This window comes from Pan paniscus, chromosome 1 (genome assembly GCF_029289425.2).
Source record: "Pan paniscus chromosome 1, NHGRI_mPanPan1-v2.0_pri, whole genome shotgun sequence".
NCBI classification, from domain to species: domain Eukaryota; kingdom Metazoa; phylum Chordata; class Mammalia; order Primates; family Hominidae; genus Pan; species Pan paniscus.
The window spans coordinates 73966861-73991556 of NC_073249.2; the positions used below are offsets into that span (position 1 = coordinate 73966861).

Consider the following 24696-nt stretch of genomic DNA (forward strand, 5'->3'; position numbering starts at 1 on the left):
TCTGAAGGCACTGGAGGAAGGGCTCCCTTGCCTCTGCCTGGCTCCTGGTAATTACCAGCAATCTTTGGTGTTCCTTGGCTTGCAGGTTTATCACTCCAGGCTCTCCCTCCGTCATCACGTGGCACTCTGCCTGTGTGTCTCTGTGTCCAAATTTCCCTTTTCTTATAAGGTCACTAGTCATTGGATCAGGAACCACTCTCATCTAGAATGACCTCCTCTTAGCTTGATTATATCGGGGGTAGGACTTGTCTTTCTGGGGGACATGATTCAACCCACAACAGGAAGGTACCTACTTAAGTAGGGTTCTCACCAGTTAAAACCTTCAAATGAGGTGAAACCCGACTCTCCAATCTGTTTACTTCACGTCGGCATTAACAGCATCCAATTTCCTGGGGCCAACTCTCCATAGCCCATTCCCCAAGGAGTTGTTCAGAATGAATCAAGAACAGGAAAAGCTACTTCCCAGTTGTTGTTGTTGTTGTTTTCATTGAAGCAAACTCTTATAAGTAAAAGTGGAAAGGTAGGATGAATAGGTGGAGCACAGAGAATTTTTAGCGCTGTGAAACTATTCTGTATGATTCTGTAATGGTAGGTGCATGTCATTGCACACTTGCCCAAACCAATAGAATGTGCAACACCAGGAGGGACCCCTAATGTCAACTATGGACCCTGGGTGATGGTGATGAGTCAAGGTAGGTTCATCAGCTGGAACAAATGCACCACTCTGGTGATGTATATTGATAGCAGGGAAAGCTGCGCATGTATGGGGAGAGGAGGTATATGGGAAATCTCTGTACCTGTGCTCAATTTTGCTATGATCCTAGCACTGATCTGAAACATAAAGTCTATTAAAACACACAAACAACTGAAAGGTGAATGCTGGGCCCTTCTATGTGTCCATTTTTAAATTATTCTTTCTGGTGTTCCATGGATCACTGTTGGTCATTAAATGCCCTCAAGAAGAAAGCACTTCTTGAAGACAGGAGGCCATGTCTTACACATTCTGCATCTCTTAGGCACAGAACTTAGCACTGGGTGGACACAGAGTGAGATCTCCCTTTTTGTTAAAAGACATATTTATTTCAAAGTCTTTCCATTCCTATCACTGTTGTGCACGTGACTTCACTCTCTCCATTAAGTGCCTCTTCCGAGTATAGAAGGAGGACCTGAGAGTCCTCCAGCCAGCTCCCATGGCCTTCCTGTGCATTGGCCCCTGAGTCAAGTGGGGCTGTGGGGAGGGATGGTTGAGTCTGACCCATTGTTAAGATTATGATGCACTCTTAGAGCTCTTCACAGCTCTATAGAGACCTTCAGTCATGTCATGGTTTGTCCCTCAAAGCAGGAGGCATCAGCCCCAGAGAGCTCCAGTCAAGGACAGCCCAAGCCTAAGGGCCTGCTGTGGCCTTGAACACTTTGATATCATAAGAGGAGGTGGCGGGGGGGACTGGTAGGATACTGGAGCTTCTTTATTTTTTTAAAAAAGTGAATATATAGAGCTTGATAAAATGGATTGCACTCAGCCTTGGGTATGGTTGTGGCAAAGCCAGCAGGCTGCCTGCATTGCAGTTTTCACTTTGTCCCACACAATTTGGGCTATTTCTGATTGTATCAAGGCCCTGGCCTTTGCTCTTAATCAATTTCCCAAAGCGAGGACGATGACTACGGGAAACACATTCAGAGTTCTTAGAAAGGCCAAATGGGAAAAAGAAAATGGAGCCGCAGAGATTCTCTGTTGCCCAAAGCTTGATCCTTGTTAGAGCTGCTGGCTAACCTTGTCCTGCTTGCTCTTGGGCCCTGCCACTAGGCTTAGCTTTTTTACCTAGAATACATGTTAGGCAAAAATTAAGCTTTGATGTGTTAGATTTCCGGCTTTGGTTTTATCGGGGTCTGCTGCAGGATTCAGGCTTGCTGGGAAGTCCCACAAAGAGGTCTGCAGGGCCTGAGATCCGGGTCAGGACTAAATCTGACTGGAGGAAGGATGCAGCAGCTGTGCTTGGGTCAAGGACAGTGGGCCATCGCAGCATGGAGGGGCGACCAGAGACTAGCGTGGTCTTCTGCTCAGGATGCCTTCATCCCCATGGTCCTGTGCTGGGCCTTAGGGTGAGGGGGCTGCCAGACAGGCATTATAGATACCTGAAGCAGGATTTCTATGTTCTCCAAGAAGCATGGAGAGCCCAGCATGGTAGTAGCCTCAGGGCTGGGGCAGCTGCTTTGGCAGCAGCTTTGCTAACAGGAGTTGCAGGCTTGGGGCAGTGGTGCTGGCTTCCGCAGAAAGCTGGTGACAGTGGTAGTGGTGGTGGCCTTGGTGCTTGGTGGGAGTCAGTGATGCTGCAGAGGTGTGAGCCGGGCATTAGTGGCAACACTGTTACTTTTCGGGTACTAACAGTGACAGGAGCATCATTGCGGGGGGCGCCTGAGGGACACCAGCAGTCATGTGGTAACAGAAGGGTCTTCAGTGGAGGTGACACTTTTATAATTTCAAACAACATAGAGAGGGAGCTGGACAGATGTCCTTATTGAGAGGACAAAGAGAGGTGGAACCTTTGAAAAGTTAGTAACATGCTAGAAGAAGAGCTATCGACATGGCTGGCCTCATCAGTACTTCAGGGGAATCATTTTCTCTCCTTTCCCAGCCCTGGCCTTTCTCTTAACAAATTCCCTTCTTTTTACTTTCCAAGGCCAAAGGAGTGTTGGCATAATTTGTTCCCCACAACTCAATTTAGGTTCATTCCATTCAATTTTACAAATATTTATTGAGTGCAGCAGCTTGCACCTGGAATATAGAGAATACACATGAGAGCCAGGCACCGTTCTGTTCCCTAGAGGTTTATGATTTTCTGGGGATGGAGGTGGAATAAGACCAGTGCAAATGGGACACACACACACACACACACACACACACACACACACCCCTTCTAAGGGTCATTGCCCTCTAAATTATATTGGGGAGGAGAAGGAGTACATGAGGCAGTTGCTATTGCTCTTCACAGCATCTCCCAAGCTGGTTTAAATAGAACCCCTCTCTCCCGCCACAGTGGAGAGGGGTGGGAGGCAGGCTACACTTCCTCTGTGGTTCTGTCTCTTTCTCTTCACAGTACAACTCTAGGCTGTGTGAGGTTTACCAAAAGGCTAGGGTAATCGGTGATGAGATGGATTGAATTGTGTTCCCTCAAAGACATGTTTATTACCTGTGACTGTCACCTTTTTTGGAAATAAAATCTTTAGAGATGTAGTCAAGTCAAGATGAGGTTGCACTGGATTAGGTTTGGGCCCTAATCCAGTGAAAAATGTCCTTATGAGAAAGGGAAATTTGGACACAGATAGACATGGGGGAAAGAGAGGCAATGGAGCAGTAGAGGCAGGGACTGAGGTGCTGCAGCCGCAAGCCAGGAAATGCCAAGGATTGGCAGCAACTAGGGGCTGGGAGAGGTGAGTGAGCATCCCCTCCACAGGTTGCAGAGGAAGCACCGCCCCACTGACAACTTGAGTTTGGACCTCCAGCCTCCGCAACTGTGAGACAATACATTTCTGTCATTTTAAGCCACCCGGTTTGTGGTATTTTGCTGCCACAGCCCTAGAAAAGAAGCACAGATGGAGTTATCTCATAGAATGGAAAACGTAGTGCTGCAGCTTGGTGCCATTTTTCACCTAGCTGATGGAAGGAAATTACCCAAGGAGCTTAATCCTTCATCAGGATCCCCTCTTGGTACATCTCAGCCCCCACTCTCCTTGTTCTCAGGGCTATGTCTTTGTGAATGTCCCTCCTTGTTTATTATTCTTTTGGTGGCTTTGCACATCCAAATGTAGCTCACAGGGATCCATCTTTCCCTGAGATTTGTTACCTGCCCCCAGCAGTTCATTACCTTAAGCTTGATTTATTCCCTATACATAGAGTGAAGCCCTGGGTGGGAGCCTTCAGTAAGACAGTCACAGGACCCTGCTTCTCCAGATTGGTTCAGGGATGGTGATGAACATGTGCACGCCACATGTGACACCTTTGGGACAGGCCCACCAGTGTCTACTGTAGACCACTTCATATTCCCTGTTGCCCGTGGGTTACATGCACAGATGCACAACACACACACAAACACACACACACATACACACACACACACACACACACTCAGTAACACTGAGAGGCCCTATGCTCTCTCAGCTCAGCATCACAAACTCTTGGCTTGGGATTCTGACAGAATTACATATGCAGTGTTATCTCCTCACTTGTCTGAAGCTCTGAGCTTCTTACTCTGTGAGATATTCTATAAAACAAAAAAACAGTTACTGACAAATTTGGAATGTGAGCTCTTCAGAGTCAAAGGAAGAACCTGCATCTGGGCACAGTGGCTCACACCTGTAATCCCAGCATTTTGGGAGGCCGAGGTGGGCGGATCACGAGGTCAAGAGATAGAGACCATCCTGGCCAACATGGTGAAACCCCGTCTCTACTAAAAATACAAAAATTAGCCAGGCATGGTGATGAGCATCTGTAGACCTAGCTACTCGGGAGGCTGAGGCAGGAGAATCACTTGAACCCAGGAGGCGGAGGTTGCAGTGAGCTGAGATTTTGCCACTGTACTCCAGCCTGGGCAACAAGAGTGAGACTCCATCAGAAAAAAAAAAAAAAAAGGAAATAAAGAAAGAACCTGTCATGGTTTTAGTAGATATTCAGGTTGCATATTTCTTCCATTCTGCAGACATATGAACTGAGCAGATGCCTGGGGTTGAGCATGATTGAGAAGTGAATGATCCTATTATTGGACTTAGTGACCTGGAAATAGATAGAAATGAAAATAATTTTTTTCAATTTTTAAAGCTATAATTTTGATTTCTAGCCTCTCCTTAGGGATGGCACCACACTCTTGACACCGATCACAGGATACATGTCCCTCCAGTATGCCTTTCCTGAAAAAGCTCTTCCCTGTGGTGACAGAATCCCAGACCTGGAGAAGCAGAACATGGAGCCCGCTGTCCCTGAGGCTAGCACCCTCTGATCATGCTGTGCTGAGGAAGCAAACGCCGATCCCACCCCCATCCTGCAGCTCGGCTGTACTCAAATATCTCATTTTCTCTCCTGGGCATTCTTGCAAATCCTCTGTTTATCCTGCTGTTTCTCTCTCCCACCTGTTGACTGGCATGTTCTTTCCACCCTGGATTTTTCACTCCACCACCCACCCGTTCCTTGCCTGTACTTACTATCGACTCAGTTGCCCTTGATACCAGATAATTTGGTTTTTGATTGTGGGGCATTATATGGATTTAAAGATTTCAGTTTATTTCTTTCTAGATTCGAGTCAAACTCTCTTAATATCACTGTTGTTTAAGCGCATCCCCATCTCGCCCATGCTGCAGGAGCCTTGGGCCCTGCCACTTCCTTGCTCGGCCTCTGGAGGCGCTCTTGGAGCGGCCTGCCGCCTCCCCACTCTCAGGACATGCTCGCCCAGGCTGTGCAGCCCAGCAAGTGCTGCCGCCGCACCCAGAGGTTTCCTCTTGCTATTATTAAGCTTAAAATGAGAGATCCTGGGCAACCCAGGAACAAAAAGTTCATGGAACTTCTGGGCTTTAGTTTAGCTCCTTTTTGGAATGAAGAACAGTGTGTGTGTTTGGTTGGGTGGAAGGCAGTGAGGGAAGGAAAGTTCTGCCTACAACTGGTGATTCAAGAGCATTGAGTCTTGGGCAGATTCCACGAGCTGAAATCCCTGAACAAAGTATTGCTATTTGAATATGGTTTTGGTTTGAACTTTGTTTTAACCTCTTGATATTCTTGTCTATGAAATGGGTACCTACGTTAAAAAGGCTGTTACGAAGAATGAATGAGAAGTTACGTATACATACATATATACATATATATATGTTTGTGTAGCTTAGAATGACAGTGAGAGGCACCTGGTAAATGCTAAATAAGTGTCATTTATTATCAAGGCTATTATTGTGTAGGAAGCGCACCCCTAGAGATATGGGACCTCTGTCTCCATAACTTACTTGCTGTGTGAACATAGTCAATTATTTGATACTACATTATTATCATTTATTATTTATATTAAACTTAAATCATATTGTTATTTGATATCAATTATTTATCTCTGAGCCTGTACAACCTTATTGGGAAGTGGAGCTGAGAATTATTGTTCTGTGTCCTTCCTAAAGGTCAAATGAGATGTAAATGAGTTGTACAGTGGAAAGTGTTTCTCTGGGCAAATGCAAGGAAGCAGAGCTCTTGCAGCCTCCCTGACCAGGTGTGCAGTGCACAAGCATCCGGCTGCATGGATGATGCTCTTTCCTGCCACTCCTCTCTCCTCATACTGTGGTCCTAGCCGTGACACTCTCCCAGTATCCATTGGTACTAGTGATCTATACTAGTACATGACCATAATCAACACTAGTACTTTCCTATAGGAAGTGAGCAGAGGCACTGGTATCACAGCTTTTAACTAGTTGTGCCACTTTTGGGCAAGTCATCTTGCTGCTCTATAATTGGTGGGGTTGAGCCAGATACCACATGGGCTGTCTATCAGCTTGAATGTCCTGTGAATCTAAGGTCCCAAGAAACACAAACAGGTTCAAATGGCAGATGCCAAGCCTGGCTTTCTTGCGCTTAGGGGCCAGACCTCAATAAAGACATTGGGACTGTAATCCAGGATGAAGCTGGCTGGCTGGCTCCATAAGCAGATGCATTAGCAAGCCAAGGAGGGCACATCACTTCTAGTGCTGGATTGGTAAGCCTGGGCATCAGCAAAAAGAGACTTTTTATGTGATGCGTGGCAATGGCAACACATGGCGATTACTCATTCACAGGTTAACAAGTGAATAGCAGAGACATGTACAACACTCCAGGACAGATGACTTTTCTGGTCCACGAAATATGGTGACTTAAAAATCTGGCTGACGGGCGCAGGGTTGTGTGCCTGTAGTCCCATCTACTCAGCAGGCTAAGATAGGAGGATTGCTTGAGCCAAGGCGTTTGAGACCAGCTTGGGCAACATAAGAACAGTCATTAAAAAAAAAATCTAGCTGGTAGGAGACTGAGGACCTGTTAGATTTTTCTGAAAGATCTCTGGCCGAGGAGTGGGCACTGGATCCGACCAACTGTGTCACGGTGGGTATGCCACTTCCCTTCTTTGGACCTCGTTAGCCTCATCTGTAAGACGGAACAGACGGTAGTTAGACACGATGCATTTTTGAGGCTCTTTCCAGCTCTGACATTCTACAAGTTCATTATTTCCTTTCTTCTAGATACCTCTGGCTAGCAGCCCAGACTAAAAATGGTCTCTGTGTAGGATCCTTTTACCGACTTTCTTACCAGGGCTTTTCATTCATCTTCATTCTGTGGTACAGGATAAATGTATGCTCTCAGCGACTTAGACAACTCTTTTCCTCCATTTTTCTTCTTAAGCATTTAAATAAATGAAATCTAGCATGTAAAGTGCTTAGCACAATGCCTGGCTCATAATAATGTATTCATTTGTATATGTGCATATATATATTCCCCTAATATATCTTCCTCTAACTTTCTCCTTTAACCTAAATATCTGTGTCATTTAAAACACTTTTCATTTTGTAAAATCCAGGGCCACTCAGCTTGTTCTTTGTAAGAAAAAGGTTTCTCTGGATTACTCCTAAGTGGCTGACACATTCAGGTTCACAGTACCATGGACTCCAGTCACTTCAAGGCACCCAGCACCATATCACATTCTGACAAAGGCTAGGCCCCTGACTTCAGACTGAGCAAAGGCCCCAGGAGCATGTGTCTTCTGAGATCCAGCTCTGGCTCAGCTCAGATGGGATGTGTGAAGCTGGGATGCTGATACAGGAAGGAATAGCTTGCCTTGAGGCCAAGTGTATTCAAAATCTGACTTGAGCTGTTGAGTTGACACCTTCCAACTGTGCTATTCCAAGTGAGAAAATACTCCGTCTCAGATGGGACTTGCTCCTCTGAATCTGGGCTTTCCTCAAATTTGCAAAAAAAGAAAAAAAGAAAAAAGAAAAAAATGTGATCTGGACCTCCACTTAACCGTGTTAACAGGGAAAAAAGCAGGATGCATTTACAGACTTTTTCTGAAGCCCCTCCCTACCCTTTTTCCAAATGCCTAGAGCCTGCAGCCTCACATTTGTTCTCCAGAACACGCTCTAAAGGGTGCAGAGCTGAGTAGAGATTATTATTCTCATCTGACAGAAGAGAAAATGTAAACTCAAGAGGCTATATATGAATGATGAAGGCTAGGGTGACTGACCCTAGGGAGAGTGGTAGGTCCCTGGTTGAACACCAAGATTAGAGCCTGTGCTCTGTGAGCTGCCTGTGTGTAGTTTACAGAAGTCTTACAGATTGACTCTTGGATGGGGCTGAGAAGACTATGAAATCAAACTAGCCCAGACCCAACAACCCTGATGCCTTCTTTCAGAAGCCCCACAGAGTACATTGTCTTTGTATTTGTTCTAACTGTGTAGTTCTTTCTACTTACTAACAGGATAATGGAGAAAATTGTGTGGCAGGGATAACCCAGTGCTTTCACTCTGACAGCTTGAAAAGAGAGGGACGGAGACCAGTAGGATCAATTTTCTCCAGTGATGTAAGCCTAACAGTGTTGGGCCTTCTATCTCCTCCTATGTCCAGATACTGAAATCTTACCATATTCTGTCCACCCGCAGAGCAAGGAAGATGGGGTTGGGAGTAAGGGACCAGTGAGAGAAGGTTGTAATACATGGCACTGAGACTAGCGCAAGGAGGCTTGCTTCTTAAGGAAAGAAGAAAAGGACAAAAGCCGAAAAAAAGGAGAGGTATAAAAATAGAAGTGAGAGGCTGGGCATGGTGTCTCATGCCTGTAATCCTAGCACTTTGGGAGGCCGAGGCGGGCAGATTGCCTGAGCTCAGAAGTTCGAGACCAGCCTGGGCAACATGGTGAAACCCCATCTCTACTAAAATACAAAAAAAAAAAAAAATTAGCTGGGCATGGCAGCGTGTGCCTGTAGTCCCAGCTACTCAGGAGGCTGAGGCAGGAGAATTGTTTGAACCAGGGAGGCGGCAGTTGCAGTGATCAGAGATTGTGCCACTGCACTCCATCCAGCCTGGTGACAGAGCGAGACTCTGTCTCGAAAAAAAAAAAAAAAAAAAATAGAAGCAAGAAGAAGGAAGATGACTTTGCATAGATTGGAAAAAAGGAAAAAAGAGATACAGGAAGTGAATATTAGTGGCCTTATAGAAAAAACCAAACATAAAGCCAAAGTTCCAATGGGTATTGGTGACGCCTTTGTGAAAACTGGAAAAATGTTCCTTCAGCCACTCTGGTGCCTCTGGCAAAATTTGTTTCCTATTTGTGGCACTTGAGCTAAAATAGTGGCTGACCCTTTCTTTAAAGGGTAATAATTTCTAATGCTGATCCAGATTGCTGCTGCCAGCAGGAACGCAGAGAGACAGATGCCTGTGGCTGCAGGATCAGCAGGGTCCCCAGTGTGCCAGCCTCGGGGAGGGGAAGGAAGGAGGACGTGAGCGAGGAAAGAAAGGTGGGGCAGGTGGGGCTCAGATAAGGGGGAGTTGATTCCATCTTTCCTTCCTGCACTTATCAATTCAGCAAGGGTTTCATGAGCTACCTCTGTGTGTCAGTCACTGTTGTAGACACCATCATCTCAGTTAATCTTCACGATAACCCTGTGGTATAAATATTATTCTCTCTGTTTTACAAAAGGACGAACAGGAGCTCAGAGTTCATTTCTTAAGGTAGAAAAGGCAAGTTTTAAATCCTGTTCTGCTGGATTCAAAACCTTGCCGCTTGCCGTAAAACATGCCATGAGGGAACCAAAAATGACTAGGATATAAAATACGCTCTCAAGTGGCAACATTTATTGAATATGTCCACATGAGCCAGGCACTGCTTTAGGCTTTGGGAACCAGACTCAGGCAGAGGGCCTGCCCTCTGAGAGGGTCAGTGCAGTGGAGAATTTGACAATAAACAAATGGAAGGATGAAATATAAAATGCCAGCTGGTGTTAGGGGGTATTAAGAAAAATAGTGCTGGGAAGGGCCTTGGGAAGGGCACTTTTAGAGGGGATGTCAGGAAAGACCTCTTTGAGGGGTAGCGTTTGAGCGGGGAGGGAGCAGGATCGGGCACATGCCGCAGACCTTCACCCTCGACACCCTGCTGAGTTTCCACCACGTTTTGGACACTGCTTTTGCAACACTCATCCGTGATTTCCTCTGATCGATAAGCCATCAAGAGGGGGTCCCCATGATGACCACTTCTTTCAGAAGGAAGAATTGAGATATGGAGGGATAAGGAGTTATCCAGAGGCTGCACATCTACTAAGTGGTTTAACAGAAGTTTAAACCCAGTTCTGCCACAATCCAGGTTAGGTTCCTACCTCCTTCATCTCAGAGGTGTTTCTTGGTACAACCTGACAAAGCCCCAGAGAGCCAAAGCCATAGAGTCCCATCGGCGTTCAGCCGAGCAAGAGGCAAGGGGGCAGGTGCTAACCCCAAAAAGGAGGTTTACACATAAAGTCAGGACCAACTCAAGTTAAAGCAAGGGTAGGGTGTTTTTTCTTTTGATATGCATTCAGAAATCTTTGCTGAATAACAGCTAGCATGAATGAAGCACTCTGCAGCAGAATGCGCCATCCCAGGGCTTTCCACGAATGCACTCATGTAATTAGCACAGCTGGCCTATGAAGTAGGGAAGATTATAATATCAAATTCATTTATTTATCTGTTTTAGAGATGGGGTCTTGCTATATTGCCCAGGCTAGAGTGCAGTGGATATTCACAGACAGGATCATAGTGCACAGCAGCCATGAACTCCTGGGCTCAAGCAACCTTCTTGCCTCACCCTCACCCCCTTCCCACAGTTCCTCTCCCCACCTGTAGCTGGGACTACAGGTGTGTGCCACCCCATCTGGTGACGATCTCCAATTTACACGCAAGAAAACTGAGAGTAACTTTCTAAACTTACAGAGAGTAAGTGCCAGCGCGAGAATTCAAACTCAGGCAGGCTGTGTAGGAAGCTATGCTTTCTCGATTATTCTCTGCCACCTGCAGTGAGTGTAAGTGCTGAAGAGAGGGAGGTGTGAACCTGACCATCTCAGGTGGGAAGGTTTCACCTGCCAGAACTCAGGCTGAGAAGCTGAAGATGGTGGGAGATCACAGTATGACAAGCCAGCAAGGAGCCTGGCCCCTCCACTCTGTCTCAGTCTGTTAGTGCTTCTATAGTAAAATACCTGAGTCTGAGTAACTTATAAATAATAGAAATTTATTTCTCACAGCCCTGTTGGCTGGAAAGCCCAAAATCAAAGCACGGGGAGGTTCAGTCTCTGCCTCCAAGATAGAGCCTTGCGCTCGCTGTCCTCACATGGTGGAAGGGATGCAAGAACAAAAAGGGTTCAAACTCACTGTCTCCATCCCCTTTATAAGGGTCCTAATCCCATCCATGAGGGAAGTGGAGCCCTCGTGGCCTAATCATCTCCTAAAAGCCGAACTTTTTAATACTGTTAAATTGGGGACTAAGTTTCAACATGAATTTTGGAGGAGACACAAACAATTAAACTGCATTAACTCCCTTATGCTACTGATGAGGAACTTCGTATGCACTGCAGCAGGGGAGAACATCTAGAGAAGAGAAGAGGGCTTAGTGTCTCAGACCAGAGCTCTCCCACAGGGGAGTGGGCTCAGGGGGGAAGGGGGAAGACAGGGCAAGAATGTGAAGTTTCTAAAGTGGCCAACACAAAAGAAGATGAAACCTAAAATATGGCCTCCATTCCTTCTTCAGAGGCCATAAGAAATGAATACTAGAGCTCCAAGAGCAAAATGAGAGTCAGAAGTTTATGGGGAAGGAAACCTTGCCTGGGGTAGCCAGGGAGGAGCAGAACCAGGCTGGGGGTGAGTGCAGCTTTGACCTTAGTCTGCCCACTCATGGTGTGGTCCTGGGCCAGAAAGGCAGCTACTCTGATCCCCACACTTGCCCTTATCTGTAACATAAGGGGAAATAAGCTGACTCTATCCCATATAATCCTTTGCTGCACTGAAGGGAGACATCTGCTTTGCTCTTGCTAATTTAGTGTGGGAAGCCTGGCTCACTCTTGGATGTAGATAACGATTCTGCTGGCTGGCAGGCAGGCTAGGGAGCTGGGGCTCAGTCGTATCCCTCCCTGGCTAGCATTCCATCACTCAGCACCCCACCCTCCCCAGGCAGGGTTCAGTGGGCCAGGCACACTACATGCAGAAGCTTGAGGCACAGAGGAGGAGAAAGGGCAGGACTCTGGTCTCAGAGCGTGATGGTGCAAACTTGCTCACACGGGCTCGTGGCTGTAGTTTCCCAGAATAGAAAGATGCTGCTCAGAGCCCTCTGAGCCAGCTGTGCCCATAGAGGAGCCAAAAGGATTGAGAAGTATTCAAAGGAGATGTTCCATGCGGGGAGCCGGGGGTGGAGGAAAACAGGTCTATCACGGATGGACACGGTGCCTGGGACTGCCATCCTCACCCAGGTAGGCACTCCACAAAGCAGGGAGCAGAGCCTCGTGATGCCAGCAGTAACTGGCCCTGGGTACGGCGCCTTTCCAGCTGGAAAGCACAGTAAGCACACAAGCTTCATAACAAGTGTGTACTCTTGCGTAGGCCCACCCCACGACTCCCTGTCTTCTATTCAGATGTAGCAATGGCTGCCTTACAATTCCACTGGACCTTCTCTCCACACTCCCCAGGAAAAGCACATGGGCCTCAGTACCTGTCCCCAGCAGAATGATGGAGAAGGAAGTGTTTATTTTTCCTCTCTGAATGCCCAACTCATTCTCCACTCCTGCTTCTGCTCCCAGGGCCCAGGCAACTATTGGTTCTTGGGTTCCCATTTAGGTGTTTCTCACCTGGGTCAAGGCATATACCTAATGGGAATTTGAATTTTTCCAGGGACTTTCAAAGACTTAAAAGGTAAGCCAGCTTGACAAAAGCCTAACACAAATTAGCTTAAGTCAGAGGAGCACTCATTGGCTCTCCTACCTAGGAGTTCAGGGATAGGTGGATCTAGGAGCTCAAACAACATTGTCTGGACTCCATTTCTTTCTGTATTTGGTTCTATTTCCTGCTGGGTATTGATGTCATTATTTGTTACTGTGGATAGGATTCTGCCATAAAGCTAGGAAAGATGACTGTGGTGAACTCTGGGCTTACATGGTCCCTACTTGGGAAGCCCATTAGAAAGAGAGCTTCTCTTTCCTAATTTCTGAGAAAGATTCTGATTGGACCTGCCTGGGACATGTGCACTGAACCCATCACTGTGTCTAGAGAAATGGGGAACTTCTGTTGGCCAGGCCTAGGTCAAATATCCGGGTTATTGCCTGGGGTGGGGGATGGGCAGTTTCCGATTCTAGAAAAATGGGTTGGGGAGAGATATTCAGCAGGCAAAGTGCTAGCTGTCACAGTTTACCATAAAGGTGTTTACTATCTTGTGGGACCAGAGTAGGAGAGAGATTTGGGGCAGGGGTAGGGTCCCTTCCCACCTATTCCACTAACGTAGCAGGAAGATCCTGGCTCTTCCTGGACTGGCAGAGCTTGGAGCTGTACAACCATCAACCTTTTTTTTCCAGCTCAGGCAAGTCCCCCCACCACCCAGGTTCCTTTTGCTCATCATTGCTTGTTGTGGCCACTTTCTCATGCTCCCTCCTCCAGCCAGTGCCTGCCTGTAACTCCAACCTTCCTGTCTCTGTGGCAGGCAGCTGGCTCTCCAGAACTTTTCCCAGACATCATCCCTATGGTGCAATGAGGTCACCAAGTCCTGCTGAGTCAGGCTGGGACAGAACCCAGCTCAGCCCTGGCTTTAGGGATACAGGGCCTTCTGTAGCTCCTTGTGAGGGTAGGCATTTTAATTACACTATCCTCATGGTCATCTTTTTATTTTTGTCTTTTAAAACAATTAACCCAGTACTTAGCAGCTTATTCACTGCCATTTTTAAGAAGTCCCTCCTCCACTTCCCAGAAAAGAAGCCCCAAGTCTTGCAATAGTCCTTTCTAAGTAAACCTCTTAGCCATTAGTCCAGCACAACCCCACATTATCTCACTTGGAAGGGAGTAAACAAGTCATTTACTGAAACCACCCAGCTAATGCTTGAATGCCCCCACAATGTCCTAACAAGTGGCTGTCCTTCCTGAGTTAGGCTACTTTTAGGAAGTGCCCATTAGGCAAGTCTGACTACTGTCGGCAACGTCTGCTCTCTGCTCTTCACTCTCTTTGTGGGCCTTGTGAGTATCACATTGTGCCTAGACCCCTATTTTAAATGTCTGGGAGTTCCCCAGGCAGTGTGAACTTCCCTAGGATGGTGTGAACATTTGACTCCTGATTGTCTGTATGGTAGGTGCTGGGAAAGCGTTAGTTCCCAGCCATTGCAGAGGCTCCCCTAGTCCACACATGGTCAGGTGCCGTGCATGGGAATGCGTTCAGGGCTCCATGGGAAACTCTGGGACACTGTCCACTCTTGAACTCCCTCCCCCAGTGCTGGGGTTCTCTGACAGGGCTGAACTGCTTCATTGCTTTAGGGAAGCCATTTATTTCCTGGGTCTCTGCGCCTAACACTCCTGAGCCCACTGCCTACAGAATGTGGTGGTGAATGCTCTTGTAAGGAGATGTGGAGGCACACAGTTGGCAGCTCATAGCAGGGCTCTTTTTCCCAGTGGTGGGTAGAGTCATGTGTAAAGACTGCATGGGGTACTCAGCCTTCTCACCTTCGCTATGGGGAAAATATTTGGGGTAAGAAAGAGAAAAGAGAAAATTACCCCCCAGATACTGTCTCCACCTGGAAGAACCTTTAGTCTATCCATTCCATTTTCTCTCTTAACCTAGCAGACTTAGTTGGAAGCCCATCTGTCTCTCTCTTTCTTTCTCTCTCCCTCTGTCTTTCTCTCTGTCTCTCTTCCCCCCTCCCCCAGCTCTATCTCTCCTTCCCTCTCTCCATCTCTTTTTTCCAACACCCTCCCTCTCCCAGGTTCAGTCCGGGAGTGGGAATGGACCAAGACCCACAGTGCTAGATGCTTCCTAAATGAAAACCTTGTTCTGGCCCCCAAGAAGTTTGTATCCTCATAGGATGAAAGGGCAATAATTTATAATCCTACATAGCTGCAGCCAGGTGAACACAGGCTTGCAAGTCAGAAATTGTGTAGGAAGGATGAGTGGGAAATAGGAAGACTTACTCCCAAAGCATTACCTGGATAGGACAGGCTTTGGGGGTGTTGATTAATCATCTAGATAGTGTCCAATGCTCCTCTTTCCCCTTCTTCTTGGCCAGAGCTCTGAGGTCATCACAGGTCTTATCTGGTGTTTACACCAAACTTTCTGTCTTTCTATGCTCATGGAAACAGTGGCAAGATGGGGGCCTAGGTTAGTCTAGGAATTGAGGGCTCCCTTGGCTATTCTGTACTTGCCATATCTCAAAGCTGGATCCTAGGTTCCCTTCCCTTTTCTGTCAAAAAGCCACAGTTGCATTTCCTGAGTCCCTATGTCCAGACCTCAAGTACTGGAAGGGTTGATCCAAGAGCTTTCTGGAATGCTGGTCATGGTATGGATTTTCCTTGTGAAATTCCACCATGGTATTTCACCACATAGTGGCTCCTGATTCCCTGGAGATAGCTGGGTGCCTAAGGAGATGCTCAGTTTGGTGGAGGAGAGCTTGGGGGCTGGAGTGCTAGGTAGAAAACAAAAATTCAGGGGCTGGCTGGACAGGTGGCTCATGCCTGTAATCCCAGCATTTTGGGAGGCTGAGGCAGGTGGATCACCTATGGTCAGGAGTTCAAGTCTGGCCTGGCCATAATGGTGAAACCCCATCTCTATTAAAAATATCAAAATTAGCTGGGAGTGGTGGCGCATGCCTGTAATTTCAGCTACTTGGGAGGCTGAGGCAAGAAAATAATATCTTGAACCTGGGAGGCAAAGGTTGCAGTGAGCCGAGATCGCGCCACTGCACTGCAGCCTGGGTGACAGAATGAGTGAGACTCCATCTCAAACAAACAAACAAATAAACAAACAAAAAATCCAGGGGCCAATGATTACCAGCTTCCAAAGAGGAATGGTGATTGAGGGGTCTTGTCATTAGAAGTAGATCAGAAGCCAAGAAACCAGTAACTGATCCAAAGAACAAGTAACTGATCTCAGTCCCAATATCATCTTCAACTACATATTTGGTTATTATTATGAGCCAATCAGTAAGTATTTTCAGGCTATTTTCTGGGTATCAAGCACTTCAGCTACAAGGACTAAAGAAGAAATATAAAACTTGATCCAGAGGTCAAGGAAATAGGGTTGAGATTCTGCCCTCAGTCTTCTTTGTTTTCTCTCCTGTTGGTGGTCTCCATCCAGCAACTATTATGTCCATGTAAATGGGATCCAGATCTAAATCACCAATCCAGATCTCTCATCTGAGCTCCAGAACTCCAGCCACTGCCAGGACAGCTCTATTATAGTATATAAGCTCACTCTCCCAAAGCCTGACATATCCAAAATCAAATTCATCCATCAATCTCACTTCTCTTCTACTCTTCCCAAACCCATCCATATTCCAAAGCTTCACATCTTTCTGTCTACAATGATCTTCTCTCCCTCTAATCAGTGTCTCACTATTCATTAAGAAAACTCGGATCTCGTGTTTCTATTTATAAAATGTCTAGGTGCAATGGAGCAGTCTCCTGAACCTACATTCTTTACGGTCCAGATGAATGGCCACTTCCCAGGTGAAGTCTCCCATAACCCCTCCTAGGCAGAAGGACCTTTCCTTCCTCTGGGCTCCCAGAGCACTTAATCTGAAACCTTCTTTTAGCCCTTTCTACATTCATCTTCATTTCAAATCCAAGTCTCTAATGTCTCCGTACTTCTGAAATATTCCTACTTCCCAATACATTTAATAATTGTACATCCACCAGAAAAAAAATACTAGCATCCTAAATTTCCCCTTTTTTTGAACTGACTAGTGCCTTTTTTATGGGTTTCTCATCTAATAGTAACAGATCATACTTCCAGCTTCCTGGTAGATGCTACACCCTCACTTGGTTATGTTAGCTTCTATGTTATTGAAACACTCTATTAAATGGTGTGGGCACTTCTAAGTGATGAGAGAAGATATCATCATGCTTCACAAAGGGGATGACTTTAGAGTCAAATAGATGTGCATTTGATTTGGGTTCTATACTTATTAGATGTGTGAACTTGAGCAAGCCACTTAACTTTTATGAGCCTCAGATTCCCCATTTGTCAGTGGAAGGGTAATACTTTCTTTGAAAGTTTCCTACTATGTTCTTTCCCCTTTCCCTCCTCCATGAGTTTGCACATGCTATGCCTTCAGCTTAATTCTCTCACCCACTTTTTGCTGGGAAGACTTCTGATTATTCAGGCCTCAGCTTAGATGCTGCATACCTTAGGAATTCCCCTAGCCCTCAAAGATCAAGTTAGTTGTGTTTTCCATGTGCTCACTGCCCAAATTCTTGGCACTTAGTCCTTGAATTGTAATCATATGTGTCTTGCTCTTTCTTTCCCCCTTTGAGGAACTGGTAACTCTGTTGAGGACAGGGACCATGATTTGTTAATTGTCACCTACCATCTTTGTCCTACTTCATCCACTTTTCACCCCCCCCAAAAAAAAGCCAGAAAAAGTAAGCCACCTCAGCTAAGGAATTCATAATTCTGAGATTCTGAAGAAAATGTCAATTTCTCACTGAGCATTTATTACCTGAATGCATTACAACATTTCAGCTCTTCAAATTGCTGGCTCCATTCTTGCACTGTGTTAGGCAGTGGGCAATAATTTGCTTTTGGTACAGAAATTGAGTGATGTGTCTTCTGAACTGATGTTAAAACCCAATAGTTTCCAATTTTATAAGATTTAAAGCCAGTTTTGTATATGTGAAACTACCCAAATCACCAAGAGAATTAATTTTCTTAGGAGATTCTCATTGGTAATAGCAATTTCCACAGTTTGTTTGGCACCCCTAGTGGTAAATATTTTATTTTAAAAACTCAGCCACATATAAATTTATTGTAACAATCTAGGCACTTTGTCATAAATAAAAGCAATGATAACTGTGGTGCTATCTTCTATTTACTTCAAATGTCACTCCTGAAGTGTACATTTATAGAACATGGTAATTCAATGAGGAAGCTCCAGGGTCAGATGGCTCAGGTTCCATCCCCATCCCTGACATTCACTAGTTGTGTGATCTTTGGAAAGTTATTTCATTCCTCTGTTACTCAGTTTGCAGTCTATAGAGTAGCAATAATAGCCTCTGCATTATAGAGTTATTGTATGGCTTAAATGAGCTAATACATGTAAGGGCTTATAACAGTGCCTAGCACCTGGTATAAACACTCTATAAATGTTAGCTATTGTTATTTGCCAGGAGTGAATCAAATATAAGAAGAGTGTTTGTATAAGATTACCTTTAAATTCCCTGCCAATCCTGAGGTTCTATGTCTCTATATCATTCCAGTCCCTTAGCATTCCTATTCAGTAGGGAGGGGGCAGCATTATCCACATTTTACAAACAGTAAAATTGAGCCATAGAGAAGCAAAATGTCCAGTAAGCAAGTGGCAGTCTGAAACCAGGACTCAGATTTTTAGATGTAAGTATTAGGACTCTTTCCGGGAGGCTGTGTGGCTGTACATTTAAAAGAGAATGTTAGATATCCCTTATGAGCCTATGAGCAGTGACCCCTTGATGCCCGTTCTCTGCCAAGGTTCTCCATAAATGTGCATCAAGGTCACATCTGTCTCTACTTCTGAGATGATCTCAGGCCATATATTTTCAGATATTTTTCTTACTAGCTTTACAAAAAAGCTATATTGTGGAGTTGGATGAAGGGCCAGCTCCCTGTATCCTCTGCCTCTTTAGGCATTCCCATGCCTGGGTTGTGCTACGTATACACATACTTCACCTGGCTGCAGACGCTGACTTTTTGGAGGGTTCCTTCTGCTGAGCCAGGACCTCAAACCACTTGAGAACCCCACAACTGACCTTATTCCAAAACATTCTATCCCAACCCATTCCACCCTGGATTTCTCCTTCAATCATGGGCAAAGGATCTGCAAAAGCTTCCATCCTCTCCCTTTCTCTTCTTATCTGGGTTGGTCAGAGGGAAGCCTCTATCTTCTTCAGGACCCTGCCTATGCAGAGGCAGCTCCAAGAGTTGGGTGCGGGGAGTATTTCTGTGCCTGAATCTGGACTGTTCAAGAGGATTTAGGATGCTTTTCTTTTCTGTCCACTAGGGGGCTGCTTGTAGGGGGATGGAAAAAACGGAGGCTTAAAAAAATCATGCTGCTGAAATTTCAGCAAGAGGGGAAAAGAGAGAGCGCGTGAGAGAGAGAGAGAGAGAGAGAGAGAGAGAGAGAGAGAGAGAGAGAGAGACAGCAAAGCAGTCCCAGGCTTCCTCCTCTCTTTCACGTCAGAGGCAGGAACCGACTGTGCTAAGGCTGTTGGCTCAACACCCAGAGGAGACGGGCAGACCCAGGGAGAGTGAGAGAAGGGGGTCCTCTCTGACCCAAGGAATTACCACTAGTGGAGTGAAGCCACCTGACTTTTTGGTCTTATTTTGGTTGCCTCCTCATTCTCCTTCCACCCGTAGCCCTGACAGCTTGGGTTTCATTTCTTTCGTGGAGCCTTGTCTCTTCCTCCCAGAATAGGAGGAAGGGAAGAGAAGGGAAAGAGGTGGGCTCTCTAGGTGAGCGCATCAGCTGGCTCCAGCCTGAACAAGCAAGAATTTTCTTCCCAGGAAGCTCCTCTCGCTCCCCGGCCGCCCACCCCCAGCCTGGGTAAGTCCGGAGCACTCGCTCCTTTGATTTTCTGGCTAACGTGATTTCAGCACCAAGGAGAGCTATGAGATGCATTTTGGTTCCTGTGTGTCTGTGTGTTCTGCAAGGCATTTGGCACTAGGGTTACATCTATTTCTCTGCTGCCAGTAGAGTCGGGTTCTGCGTAGGGAAAAGAAAGGCGCAAAACTATGTTTACCGAATTAAAGGGGGATGTGGACTCTGGCCTTGCGGGTGTGTGTGTGTGTATGTGTGTATGTGTGTGTACTGTTGCATAAGACAGGTGAGGTCTGAGCTAAATTGCGGGTGGTTTCTGCGTGTCTCCATGTAAGGCTGTTCTTTTTGTCTGTAGATAAGCGAGATGGTTTGGGGAATTAGTCGTGCACCTTCTTTAACTCTCTCCCGACAAGCCATCCATGGTGGGAAAGAGTTGCAAAGGAAGCCTGGGGGGTTGGGAGTGGAGGTAGAGTTAAAAGTTACGCACCTCTGAGAGAGCTTTAAAGAGGTGCTTTGTAAAATGTCAGTTTCCTAGTATTCTCTGGGCTCTTGCTGTGGAGAGAGCCCAACCTGACCTTTTACTTTCTCTTCTGGTGTGAACCCATGGTAAGTGGGCAGGTGCAACAGGTGAAGCTCAGGCTGGGGCGGCTTTGGGGGGTTGAGGTCCCTTCTGACTTCATGGTGGTAGGAAAGTGCTAGTGTCTTGAGCTTTGCAGAGATTGGCTGGTGTGGGTTATATTACATTTGCAAGGAGGCAGGAGGTACCCTCCACTTTTATGCCATCTTTGGCTATGGGTGGTTGGAAAGAAGACAAAGTCTGTTCTGCCCTGTTTTCTGGGGCATTTGGCAGTGAAAAACACCTAAGAATAAAGGTTTGTCTCTATACGTCTAGGGTGAGCAGAAACAAAATTAGACTTGTCCCAGACTCAGGAGGGCTTGAAGTGGTACTCTGTTCTCCTCCAGCACTGAGAGGCTCTGCAAACAGGAGCTCATTATTACTTCTTTCTTCACTGCTGCTACTTTTTGCAAGGTATTACTCTGTCTCTCCTGCTTTCTGCCTCTCTGAAGTATGTTCAGTCAATTCCCTGCATCTGCTTTGGTATTGTCTTGGAGACACTATAGGCCTGCCCCTGCCCCATTCAGTCCTGGCCACACCTACCTGGTTGAGTCATTCAACAAGTGGTGTTGAGGATTTCCTTCAATCATTCAAGTCTCCGTGGAGCCAGCATCCTACAGGGAACTTGAAAGAGATGTGGCTTCTTGTAGGAGCAAGTCTTCCCTTGATTTAACCCCTAACTATTTATGGTTCTGGTCACTTTCTTCAAGTGTGTTGAGACAGGGGAGATACATAGGCAAGGTGGGGTGGTTTCACTCTTTCCAACCCCAAATGGACCCTAGAATGGTGATTCTTTGTCTTATTTTTAATTCAGCACAATAGGCCCCTTCTCCAAGATGAAGAAAATACTCTCTGCCTCTGGCTGGGGAGCCTTCTGGGTGAGAGACACAGTTCTAAGTGAAATGGCACCACTTTTCTTTTTTACTATGCTTGGCATTGGATCCAGAAATCTTAGCATCTCCCTAGAGTGGCAGGAAGTAGAATGCATCCAGGAAGACAGTGAAGTCAGAGGTTGTAAGGGTAGGGAAGAAAGACTGAAATAGACAAATGCAGAGCATCAGAAACCAACACTGACTCATTCAGTATTTTAACATTCCAAACCTCCTGTCCTTGAAATCTTCCAGTTTGAACAAGTGAGTGGATAGATTTCTGCATGACACATCCCTGAGGATTTTTAAAAAATTATGCCCTTGCAGTGGACCCTGTCCAAAACCACAGTTTATTACTGAAGTCACCATACTTAGTAGTCATTATCTCATTAATGCCCTTAAATTTTCTCTGAAAAAAAAAGTGCTCAGTGACATTATTGGACCCATTTTATAAATGGAGAGACACAGACGCTTAAAGTGGGAAGCCAGAGGATAGCGAAAGCGGAAATAGAACTTCTAGCCTGCTAATATTCCCTCACCTAGGAAATGCAGTAATGCTCATGTGCAGGAGAGAAGGAATGGATTGCTCCCCATTGGATAGACTTGCAGCCAAAGCCTTTTAGGGAACTCAGTGTGGAGCAATGGCCTCTCTCTGGTGAAGAATGAGAATCAGCCAGAAGTCTCAAGGTGCTGCTGGCCTTTACTTCTCAGGTAAGAAGATGGCCAAGAGCCAGGTAAAGAGCCCTCTGGGCTTACTGCAAAGAGAGAACCCTGCGCTGGTGGCATCTAGGCTGAACTCATGTCGTGCACCTGATTGTCACATCACCATGCCCCAGAAATCCCAGCTGAAGCCACCCTATCTGGGGCATGTTGCCATGGATGTCTTGGCTTTGGGTGTTTGGTGACTGTTCTCTCTAAGAACGTTTTTCTGGGACCACCTTCATTGAGTCCTCTGTGGCTCTGAATGTGGCAAGGATGACTAAGGAGCAGGAGAGGGCTGGGCTCTGACCACCTATAGAACCACTAGAAGAGGAATGGGAAACTGGATACAAACTCACTTTACGTATAATGCCACTTCTGCAGCATTCCTGGCCATCACATCTGGCCAGCAATCTGGAGACAAAGCCACTAAGTTCTCATGCCCAACCCCCCTTCACTGTGTAGGGGAGACTGCTGGGCAGCCACCCAGGACTGGGGAGATGAGCAGTGGTGGGGAAAGATGGAAGGAGGAGGTCAGCTGTTCTGCCCTATTCTCCATGGCCATAGGTTGCCATCTTTTACCTGGAAAGCACCATTATTACTTTTTTTTTGTTGAAAAAAATGACATATAATTTGTATATAATAAAATGCACTGATCTTAAGTATTCAGATTAAGTTTTGACAATTGTGTACACTTGTATACCCCAAAAAAGATGTATAAAAGTTCCCTGCGCTTCTTTCCAATTTCTTCCCCTCCCAACACCATCACTTTCTGACTTGTGTTTGTGCATGTGTGGTATCACCATAGCTTACGCTGCTACATTTTGCAGCGGAAATGTGTTGCTGAATGTATTACTTAATAGATGTGGTATGTAAACCCTAGACTTTCAAGAGAACACCTCAGAGTTCTGAGGCTATTGTTACTGGGTAAGTAGCAAAGATGTGGGAGGGGTACATTCTGTTCCCCAGCCTTGAGGTCATGGTGTTAGAAAGTCAAGTGGTCATTTCAACCGCGTTTATAGAAACCAACAATCAAATGTGAGCAGAAACTGTGGAAGCTCCTGCAGGCAACTGCCTCAGAGCTGACCTGAGTTATTTGATGGAGTTCATAGAGATGATTTTGAAATTTTTATTAAAAACTTAGAATTCAGTATTCCAAGTTGGTGGTTGGTCATGTCTCCCCATCTGGGCTCCAGGAGAGTGAGCTGAGGAAAGAGTACCTATGTGAGCTTAGTAAAGAAAGAAAGAGGAGAGTTCATTGTGATAGAGCTTATACCATGAAATTGAGTCCTATCCACAAAGGTCATGGCTGAGGAGGGTGCCGTTTCTCTTTATTTAAGAGTAAATTTAGAACCAGAAGCCACTTACAGAGACCCATGTACCAACATAGCTCTATCCAGGGATGTCTCCATTCACCCTGCTTCCGTCCCTGGGTTGTGGGCTGGGTGAAGTAGTAATCTTTTGCATTTTACCATTAAGAAGTAATGGAGTTATCAGAAGGTTTGGTAACTTTGGTGAATGTGTGTGTGTGTGTGCGCGCGTGTGTGTGTGTGTGTGTGTGCATGTGTGGTATCAGCACACACGTACAAATATATATAACCAGTTTGGACACCTTGCCTGTCCAATTCTCTTCTACTCTGTCCCTCATTTAAGGGCCACTGGATAAGGATGCGGAATCTTGTGCACCATTTGTACATAGGGTCTTCCACAAGGAAATCAGAGTTTCTGGCAGATTAATCAGTAAATTGGAATCTTTAGTAGAGCTTAAAATGTGTCCAGGTAGGTCACAGACCTATTTACATGTTCAGAGGTTGCTGATGTCCTCTGCCTCCTTCCATTTGGAGACCTTATTATAGCACCTTCTTCCAGGGCTTTGCCTCTTTCTGGGGTCACCTGCCTTTGAGAATGCACTCAATGCACCCAGCCAGCTCTTTTAGGGGAAGGCTCCTGAGTCATTTCTGCCAGCTGGGATCCCACAGAGTAAAGTGTTGGTTGCTAAACCACCATGTCATGGAAAGTTAGAAGACAGCCAAAGTGAGGACTCCCTAATACAGAAATAAAAAGTTGAACGATGCCCACAAGCCAATTCCAGTAGATGATTTGGCAGAAGCGCAGAGATACACTTTTGCCTCATTTTGATGATGCGCTATGCTAATAAAGATGAGATTTCCTACCTAACTAGAGTTTCATCTCCTTAAGAGACAGTCCAGTGGGGAAGGTGGAATTGGAATGGGATTGTTCAAAAGCTATTTCCCATCATATATAAGAACCACTATATCTTAGCCTTGGAAACGTGACTTTGAATTACGACTGTATTGGTAAATTTTGAACACAGCAAGCTGATAATATGCCAATTGGCAAAGGGAATCCAAGCAACCTTGTTTTTTTCTCTTTCCCTCCTTTTTAAAAATATAGTTCAATGGCACTAAGTACATTTACATTGTATGCAACCATCATCACCATCATCCATTTTCCGAACTTTCTCATTTTTCCAAATTGAAACTCTGTACACAGTAAACGCTAATTCTCCATTTCCTCCTCCCCCAGCCCTTGGCAACTTCTACTTCCTGTCTCTATGAACCTGACTATCCTAGGTACTACATGTAAGTGAAATCATACAATATTTGTCCTTTTGTAGCCAGTTCATTTTATTTAGCATAATGTCCTCAAGGTTCAACCATGCTATAGCATATGTCAGAACTTCCTTCCTTTTTATGGCTGAATAATATTCCACTGTATGTATGTACCACATTTTGTTTA

The 24696-nt window shown here is 45.8% G+C and overlaps 1 protein-coding gene across 2 annotated transcripts in view; it reads left to right on the top strand.

Moving 5' to 3' along the window:
* The first annotated feature begins 19267 nt into the window (after nt 1-19267).
* Nucleotides 19268-24696, top strand: part of TNR (tenascin R) — a 430410-nt gene continuing 424981 nt past the window's right edge. For both annotated transcript variants that reach the window (XM_003824687.6, XM_034941169.3), the window contains exon 1: nt 19268-19758. The gene's annotated coding sequence lies outside the window, so the exon portion shown is untranslated. The remainder of the gene's footprint in view (nt 19759-24696) is intronic.